The 10,000-nt window shown below is 48.0% G+C and overlaps 1 protein-coding gene across 2 annotated transcripts in view; it reads right to left on the reverse strand.

The window, feature by feature from the left end:
* The window catches only part of GPKOW (G-patch domain and KOW motifs), a 15,509-nt gene extending 13,879 nt beyond the window's left edge, over positions 1–1,630 (reverse strand). The window contains exon 1 of one of the 2 annotated variants that reach the window (XM_039843690.1): positions 1,526–1,630. The gene's annotated coding sequence lies outside the window, so the exon portion shown is untranslated. The remainder of the gene's footprint in view (positions 1–1,525) is intronic. The other variant, XM_039843691.1, reaches the window with a different exon arrangement.
* Between the last annotated feature and the right edge of the window lie 8,370 nt (positions 1,631–10,000).

Consider the following 10,000-nt stretch of genomic DNA (forward strand, 5'->3'; position numbering starts at 1 on the left):
TCATCCCCATGGAACCAAAGGACTAGGACGCGACCGGAACTTGAACACTGGAACCCTTCCAGAAGCCAAGGGTCCATTGTTAAGGAAGTTCCAGTGTTGATTCCCCTTGACCATAAATGGCCAAGTTCCAGGGGACCTCCAATTAAAACTTGCCCCACCAGAACTTTCACATACCTGTTCTCTCTAGCACCTTAAAAAAAACTTGGCCTGGTCCAGTGAGCAAGGTAAGGATCTGAGGCACCACCAGGTCTCCCATCTTCTCATTTGGTGCCTTCATGATCAATAAATCTTTCCTTACTCTGAACCCTGACATTTTGAGTTTTGGTGAAGCATCAGGCACACAGACTTTGGTCCGGTAACACAAAGAAGTAAAACCACTCGTTAAAAGGCATCCACATTGGAAAGGAAGAAGTAAAACCATCTGTATTTACAGGAGACATTATATAGAAAACCCTAAGGACTCCACTAAAAAGCTGTTAGCACTTATAAGCAAGTTTGGCAAGGTTACAGGGCAGATCAATATACAAGATTCAATTGTATTTCTATAGACAATATAAAAATGAAATTAAGAAAATAATTCCATTTACAGTAGCCTTAAAATGGGAAAATAACTAGGTATAAATTTAACCTAAGGAGTGTAACAAATGTACTATGAAAACTACAAAACATTGTTGAATTAAAGAAGACTTAATTAAATGAAGAGATATCCATTATTGACTTGTCCTGGATTCTCAGCCTGGCCCTGTCCATTGCTCTCCAGCAGCTTCCATCTTCCTCAGCTACCCTGGCCCCCAATTTGTGCTCCCAAGTTTCATTAAGGAGTCTCCAACGACATGAACTTCTCAAGCTCCCCAAAGTACCAAAGGTTTTTAACAATTTACTCATTTGCCATGCTAGGAACTCTGAGTGGGAAGGGGGCCTTGGGACAGGCGACTATCCAAGACATTACTGTCTTTACAGTCCTACACGCTACCGGCTGGGGGATAGAAGAGGCTATGAACGCTGTTAGTGACTCGCCATATAAACAACGTAGGCTCTTCCCCTAAATTAATAGTCTAGCCTCATCGCTTGGAACTCACATCCAGGCCTTGCCCATTATTTAACTACCTAGGGAGTGCCCCCTTAAGGCTCTGCCCACACGAATAACTGTCCCAATTCCGCCTTCTTAAATAATAATCCTGGGCCCGGCTATTTGAATCATCCCTCAGACCTTCCTACCTCCCTCTAAACACGCAGACACCACCCCTCGTATAACACCCTAGGCCCACCCTGGAGGGTGCAACTTCAGGATGTGGCTCCTGAACATTCGAGGCTCAGCCCTCCAGTTAGCCTATAAACCTCAACCATTCCTGATATTTCAAGCCCCGCTCCCAACGCGTTTATATGTGGTCCACTCTCTAGACCAGCATTTCAGGCCCGCCCCACACACTTTTCAGGCCCCACCTTCTCAGAAATGCCAATCCAAGCCTCGCTGACAGGCATAACCATCCATCCTCGCACCCTCAAGTAATATTCCAACACTCACCTACAGCAAACCCTCCCAGTGTCACCTCCTGGAGGAATATGCTAGGATAACCTCAAGGTCCCGCCCCCACCTCTCTCCGAGCTCCGTCCCATCTCCCTCTGAGCCCCGCCCCATCTCCCTCTGAGCCCCGCCTGCCTAGCTCGCACAAGCCTCCTCAGAACCTAGCGGCACTTCGACCCCGCGCCCTGGGAGGGCCCGCCCCCGACACGCACCGTCCTTGGGGCGCAGGCGCAATGTGGCGCCAGCCCTGCGTACCCAGCGCCGCCACGTCGGCCGCAGCTCGGACCGCCAGGGGGCGCGCATTTAATCTTGCCAGAAGCTGCAGGGCGCTAGAGCCAGCCGGCTAGAGAGGGCTGCGGCCTGCGCCCGGCGGGGGAGGGGCAAGAACTGGTCGGCACCGATCCCGAGCCTAGGTGAATCCCCACGCTCCCCGACGTCCGAAGACCTAGAATGTCCCTCAGGGGCCCGGGAGCCTTCGACCACTTCCTCGATAGTTCCGGAGGCCCCCACGATAGCCCTGGAGACGGCTATTTGACTGCAGTATTCCTGCACACTCTGAACATCCTGTGACTATTTCTGGACGTCTACGACTGCCCCTCATAACCCCTGATTCCAAACTCTTCCCTCGCGGTGTAGAGAAGGACCCTGATTCCCCCCAGATGCCCTAAGAGAACACGTTCTGACTCACCCTCTGTGGCCCCAGGACCTCCGACTCCCTCTCCCCCTCCAGATACCCTAGGCAACCTTGATGGCCCAGCATCCCCAGATTGCCCCTCCACTTATCCCTAGAGGCCCCGCCTAAGCCCCGCAATTCACCAGAGACCGTGAATGCCCAGGTGTCCCCACTGACCCCAGGCAGTGGAGAAAGTTTTTGATCATGGTGCTGTAACAATTGGATATCCATAGGCACACAAAAAATAGCTTTGATACACTTCTTTTATCAAATATTTAATTCAAAATGGATCATAGAACTTAAATATGAAACTGGAAACTAAAATTTCTAGAAGCAAGCATAGGAGAAAAGATTTCTGACACTGGATTAGGCAAAAGGTTGCTTAGATAGGACATTAAAAGCACAATTCATAAAGGAACCAATGGATATGGTGGACGTTATCAAAATTCAAAGTTTCTCTTCAAAAATACAAATCACTTATCTGATAAAGGGTTTGTATCCAGAATATATACAGAATGCTCAAAACTTAACAATAATCAACCCTTAATAAGACAGGCAAAAGATTTGAGCACAAACTTTACCAAAGAATATAATCAGATGGCAGATAAGTACATAAATCATGCTCAATATCATTAGTCATTAGGGTAATGTAGGGTAAAATCATTAGGCGATTCACATACATATTAGAATGGCTAAAGTTAGAAACACTCACTATACCACTATCAGTGAAGGTATGAAAGAAATGGAACTCATATACTGGAAGAAAATGTAAAATAGCAACTCTAGGAAAACAGTTTGGAAGTATCTGAAAATGTTAAACACACACATATGATCCAGCCATTGCATTCCCAGGTATTTACCTAAAAGAAATGGAAGCATGTATCTACACAAACACTTATATATATAAATGTTCATAGCAGCTTTATACGTTGTCTTAGTCATCTCAGGCTGCCATAACAAAATACCATAGACTAGGTGGCTTAAACGCAGAAACTAATTTCTCACAGTTATGGAGGCTGGGAAGTCAAAGATCAAGATGCTAGCTCATTTGGTTTCTTGTAAGGGCTCTTTTCCTGGCCTACAATCAGCCACCTCTTTGTATTCTTACAGAGAAGTGGAGGAGGGAGGGAGAGAGAGAGAGAGACAGAGAGACAGAGAGAGACAGAGAGACAGAGAGACAGAGAGAGACAGAGAGAGACTCATCTCTTCTTAATAGGCCACAATCCAATTTGATTAGGACCCCACTCTTATAACATCGTTTAACCTTAATCACCTCCTGAAGACTTGGGGGTTAGGGCTTCAACATATGAATTTTGGCGAGACATAATTCAGTCCATAGCATTTGTTAATATCACAAAACTAAAAACAACCCAAACGTCCATCAATATGTGAATGGATCAACAAACTGTGGAATATTCGTGCAGTGGAATACTATTGTAAACAATGGAGCCACTTTAAAATGAAGCCAAAGGTGCCATGCTAGAGGAACTGCCTTGCATGTCTTATACCTCAAACCTTGGAATGTTAAAAATAGGGCAAAATAACCTTTGGACTGGGTCTAAAGGAATATTGTGCCCCCCCCAAACTACTTACAAAGATAACCAGAAAGCAGTGTTATGACTACCAGACTTTTTAGAATTAACAACACTATGTTAAGTTATCTGCACCAGTAAAAATGCCTTTCCATTGCCTTTGTCTCCTATTCGGAACATTATTTAGTCTTCTGCTTGAATTAATGATTTCCCGAATAACTATTTTCATTGATCTCAAATAAATACTTATTTGCCTCTCACTTCGAAAGGCCTTTTTAAGTTAGTAATACTCTGCAATAACAAATAAAAAATTTGGATGGATCTCAAAATAATTAATAAGTGAAAGAAGCCAGATCCCCCCAAAAGAGTATATACTGTATGATTCCATTTATATGAAAATCTAGTAAAATGCACAGTGACAGAATGTAAATAAGAGGCTGTGAGGTGAGACAAGAGGCAGGAAGAAGGAATTACACAGGGCAGGGGAAAACTTGGCGGTGAGCATTATGTTCACTATCTTGATTGTAATGATAGTCACACAAGTGTAAACATAGTTCAAAACTTATCAAATCATATGTCAATTAAAAATTAATCCGTTAAAAAAAAGCTTGAATAAATTAATAAGAATTGGATGGGCTATGAGAGGAAATGACTTAAGTCCAAGAATGAGGTGAGGCTAAAAGGGTCAAGAGGCTTGTATTAATGAGTGGATGGGGCTAAGAGGGGCATTCGTTAAAATGCACAATGGAGCAGAAATAAGAGGGTGTTCGGCCCTGTCCAGTCTAACTGTAATCAATATTGATTAAAGATAAGCAGCAGGGCTGTTACCAAATAGCTTGGCTGGGCACAATGCAGGTGAATTGGGAGTTTTATTCCTAATCTCTAGGCAAGTTTACCATGCATACCTCCTCACTCCCACTTCCCAGAGAAGAACACTGAGGCTATGGAAGAAGCAGTGGCTAGGGTTCACCCTCGTGTCTGCCTTCTGTCTGGACTCCCAACCCTGCCAACAGCCTTGGTGACCCAAGCACAGCTCCCTCAACCTCAATCTTTGCTCCTGTGCTCAGATTTACAGCCCAGCTGAAATTGACTCTCAGAGAACCACCATCCACCTTCCAGGGCCCGTGCCACTACAATTCATCCCTGAGGCTGTCTTTGGAACCCCCATTCCTTCACAACCTCCCTCAAGACTAATATTTCCTAGTCTGGAAGAAATTCCCCATCTCCAGACTCTTGAGCCCCCATCCAGTTGACAAGCTCCCTGCCCCATTTCTGAAGCATTGAAGCTGCCCAGTGCTTGTAAGCCTCCACTCACCATCTACATATCCCAGCTTTCAATCATGCCCCAGTCTGCAAGACCATCCATGCACGGATCTGCAGAACCTCAATCTCCTGTTCCCTAGTTCTCCAGTCTGTAAACACCCCTCTAACCTATTCACCGGTTCTGAAACCCCGAGCCCAGGAATGGAAACTGCCCTCTCCATCTACAGTGCTTGAAATCTAGAGAACAGGGTGCAGCAGTGAAGGAAGGCCAGTGTGTTCTCCTTCAGACAAGGTCAGATCAGAATGGGAGAGGTAGGGGACTAGAGAAGGGATGAAAGCAAGAACCATTCCGCCCCATTCACCCAAGACAGCCCCTGAAAGGTGGATGAGAGAGGTTGCCCAGCCAGCCAGAATGGATGTCAGGACAGTGCTTTCCATAGCCCATAGTGAAACAGTCATTGGACCAAGTGAGTGTTGGGGGTGAGCTGCCTGAGATGGGCACTGTTTGTCGCCTGGCTGCTGGGCCCTGGGCAGGTACTTGAGCCTCTCCAGCCTTCAGCTTCTTCCTCCACAAAGTGGTGATCTCAGGCCATCTCTCACTGTTCCCCATTCTTCCTCCCACTACAGTAGCACTGTGCCCAAGTGCTCCCCTCTTGGGGCCTGAGTCCCTAGACCCCCTCAATTTTAAACCTAGGAGGGGCCTCATTTGTCTCCTCTCATTGGCTGGCATCCACTCTCACCCAGGTGTCTTCGAAGCCTCCTCAGGGCCAAGCTCCTACCGCCCCTTCATTCTCCAGGGGACCTGCTCTTCCCAGCTGTTTGAGTCCCCCAACACTATCAGGCTCAGGGCTTCAAACCCTGCCATGGCCCAAAAGGCTCCAAGGGTGCTTCTTCCCCAGCCCACCATACTCTTCCAGGTTCCCAGTAGGGACAGGCTTAGGCAAACAGTCGCTGTAAATTTATTGAGTGCCTACTATGTGCAAAGCACTGTTGCAGGCTGCAGAATTCCCAGGTACCTTGGGCTCCAGTTCTGCATCCAGTTTTTAGGTGTCAGGGCTCGGGCGCAGACCTTACTTTCTCTGGGCCTCGACTTCTCCTTCTCACACGTGGAATAAGAACATCCCCTGGATGGAAGGAGGTGCCCAGCCTAGGGTCCTTGGATAACAGGCACGTCTGTGGCAGAGTAAAGCCAAGTACTGGCGCCCACAGCCAGGGCTCCTTGCTGGCCACCAGGTAGGTCACCATGCAGGCTAAGGTGCCGGGCATGGGACGGGACAGGCCCGGGCAGGCAGCCAGGTGAGCGCGCGCGGGCGCTCAAAACGCGTCGCTGGCAGCCATGCGTCCACCTTGACGACTCCAGGTCATGGGACCGCGCGCTGGGGGCACCAGGGACCACAGGGGGAGCAGAAGAGGTACGCGGGTGTGTGTGTGGGGGGCGCGTCCCCGCCACACCTCGCCACGCCTGTCTGTTCTTCCTGGTTCCCTTTACAGGTGGTAAACAAGGCCTGCCCGAGCAGCGGCGGCGGCAGCGACGGCAGCAGCGACGGCAGCGTCGGGCAGTGGCCCAGCGACCCTCTCAGGGCTCGAGGCCCCATGCCCGAACCCACACCGGCACCCACTTCACGAGGATGCGTACCAGCTCCGGTGGCTCTCAAGAAGTGTCTGGGGAGATGTGCCGGGGGGGGTCTGCCTGGGGTCAGTGGGGACACCTGGGCATTCACGGTCTCTGGTGAATTGCGGGGCTTAGGCGGGGCCTCTAGGGATAAGTGGAGGGGCAATCTGGGGATGCTGGGCCATCAAGGTTGCCTAGGGTATCTGGAGGGGGAGAGGGAGTCGGAGGTCCTGGGGCCACAGAGGGTGAGTCAGAACGTGTTCTCTTAGGGCATCTGGGGGGAATCAGGGTCCTTCTCTACACCGCGAGGGAAGAGTTTGGAATCAGGGGTTATGAGGGGCAGTCGTAGACGTCCAGAAATAGTCACAGGATGTTCAGAGTGTGCAGGAATACTGCAGTCAAATAGCCGTCTCCAGGGCTATCGTGGGGGCCTCCGGAACTATCGAGGAAGTGGTCGAAGGCTCCCGGGCCCCTGAGGGACATTCTAGGTCTTCGGACGTCGGGGAGCGTGGGGATTCACCTAGGCTCGGGATCGGTGCCGACCAGTTCTTGCCCCTCCCCCGCCGGGCGCAGGCCGCAGCCCTCTCTAGCCGGCTGGCTCTAGCGCCCTGCAGCTTCTGGCAAGATTAAATGCGCGCCCCCTGGCGGTCCGAGCTGCGGCCGACGTGGCGGCGCTGGGTACGCAGGGCTGGCGCCACATTGCGCCTGCGCCCCAAGGACGGTGCGTGTCGGGGGCGGGCCCTCCCAGGGCGCGGGGTCGAAGTGCCGCTAGGTTCTGAGGAGGCTTGTGCGAGCTAGGCAGGCGGGGCTCAGAGGGAGATGGGGCGGGGCTCAGAGGGAGATGGGACGGAGCTCGGAGAGAGGTGGGGGCGGGACCTTGAGGTTATCCTAGCATATTCCTCCAGGAGGTGACACTGGGAGGGTTTGCTGTAGGTGAGTGTTGGAATATTACTTGAGGGTGCGAGGATGGATGGTTATGCCTGTCAGCGAGGCTTGGATTGGCATTTCTGAGAAGGTGGGGCCTGAAAAGTGTGTGGGGCGGGCCTGAAATGCTGGTCTAGAGAGTGGACCACATATAAACGCGTTGGGAGCGGGGCTTGAAATATCAGGAATGGTTGAGGTTTATAGGCTAACTGGAGGGCTGAGCCTCGAATGTTCAGGAGCCACATCCTGAAGTTGCACCCTCCAGGGTGGGCCTAGGGTGTTATACGAGGGGTGGTGTCTGCGTGTTTAGAGGGAGGTAGGAAGGTCTGAGGGATGATTCAAATAGCCGGGCCCAGGATTATTATTTAAGAAGGCGGAATTGGGACAGTTATTCGTGTGGGCAGAGCCTTAAGGGGGCACTCCCTAGGTAGTTAAATAATGGGCAAGGCCTGGATGTGAGTTCCAAGCGATGAGGCTAGACTATTAATTTAGGGGAAGAGCCTACGTTGTTTATATGGCGAGTCACTAACAGCGTTCATAGCCTCTTCTATCCCCCAGCCGGTAGCGTGTAGGACTGTAAAGACAGTAATGTCTTGGATAGTCGCCTGTCCCAAGGCCCCCTTCCCACTCAGAGTTCCTAGCATGGCAAATGAGTAAATTGTTAAAAACCTTTGGTACTTTGGGGAGCTTGAGAAGTTCATGTCGTTGGAGACTCCTTAATGAAACTTGGGAGCACAAATTGGGGGCCAGGGTAGCTGAGGAAGATGGAAGCTGCTGGAGAGCAATGGACAGGGCCAGGCTGAGAATCCAGGACAAGTCAATAATGGATATCTCTTCATTTAATTAAGTCTTCTTTAATTCAACAATGTTTTGTAGTTTTCATAGTACATTTGTTACACTCCTTAGGTTAAATTTATACCTAGTTATTTTCCCATTTTAAGGCTACTGTAAATGGAATTATTTTCTTAATTTCATTTTTATATTGTCTATAGAAATACAATTGAATCTTGTATATTGATCTGCCCTGTAACCTTGCCAAACTTGCTTATAAGTGCTAACAGCTTTTTAGTGGAGTCCTTAGGGTTTTCTATATAATGTCTCCTGTAAATACAGATGGTTTTACTTCTTCCTTTCCAATGTGGATGCCTTTTAACGAGTGGTTTTACTTCTTTGTGTTACCGGACCAAAGTCTGTGTGCCTGATGCTTCACCAAAACTCAAAATGTCAGGGTTCAGAGTAAGGAAAGATTTATTGATCATGAAGGCACCAAATGAGAAGATGGGAGACCTGGTGGTGCCTCAGATCCTTACCTTGCTCACTGGACCAGGCCAAGTTTTTTTTAAGGTGCTAGAGAGAACAGGTATGTGAAAGTTCTGGTGGGGCAAGTTTTAATTGGAGGTCCCCTGGAACTTGGCCATTTATGGTCAAGGGGAATCAACACTGGAACTTCCTTAACAATGGACCCTTGGCTTCTGGAAGGGTTCCAGTGTTCAAGTTCCGGTCGCGTCCTAGTCCTTTGGTTCCATGGGGATGAGACTTTGGTTCTGGTGCAGCTGGAAGCCAAAATTCTCTCCTCTGCACATGTCCTGGCTGCATTACTTGCAGTCTTGGTCCGTTGTCTCTGAAAAGCAACTCAGTATCTCATTAAACAGGATAGGACCATTTTGAACCGATTCTACAATTACATTTGTGCTTGCAAGTTTTTCTCTTTGGATTTTGACATTTTGACTAAGTTATGTCTGGGTACCAATCTCTTTGCATTTATCCTACTTGGAGTTTATTAAGCTTCTTGGACATGTGGATTAAAGTTTATTCATCAAATTTAGAATGTTTTTAGCTATTATTTCTTAGAATAATTTTTCTGCTCCTCTCTGTCTCCATTCTTCTGGTACTCCTGTTACACATATGTTGGCACACCTAATGTTGTCTCATGTTTCTCTGATGTTGTGTTCATTTTTCTTGATTCCTTTCACTGTCCGTTCTTCAGACTGCATAATCTGTATTGATCTCTCCTGTAGCTTACTGATTCTTTCTTCTGCCAATTCAAATCTACTGTTTGCTCTTCTAGTGAATTTTTTTCATTATGGTTATTGTACTTTTCAACTCTGGGATTTCCATTGAGTCATTATTATTTTTTTGTGTGTGTGTAATTTTACTTCTTTATTGACATTCTCTATTTGACGAGATATTGTTATACCTTCTCTTAAGTCTTTCTACATGATTTCTTTTACTTCTTTGAACAAATTCGTAATAGCTACTTTGAAGTCTTTATCTTCTAGGTCCAACATTTGGGCTTCTAACAGGCAGTTTCTGTTACCTGCTCCCCACCAACCCCCACATATGGGTCACACTATCTTGTTTCTTTGCATGTCGCATAATTTTTTGTTGAAAACTGGACATTTTAGATCACCTATTATAGCAACTCTAGGTACTAATTTGCCCATTTTTGTTATTGTTTGCTTCTTTATTTG

The sequence above is a fragment of the Pteropus medius genome, unplaced genomic scaffold (assembly GCF_902729225.1).
Source record: "Pteropus medius unplaced genomic scaffold, Ma_sr-lr_union100, whole genome shotgun sequence".
NCBI lineage: Eukaryota > Metazoa > Chordata > Mammalia > Chiroptera > Pteropodidae > Pteropus > Pteropus medius.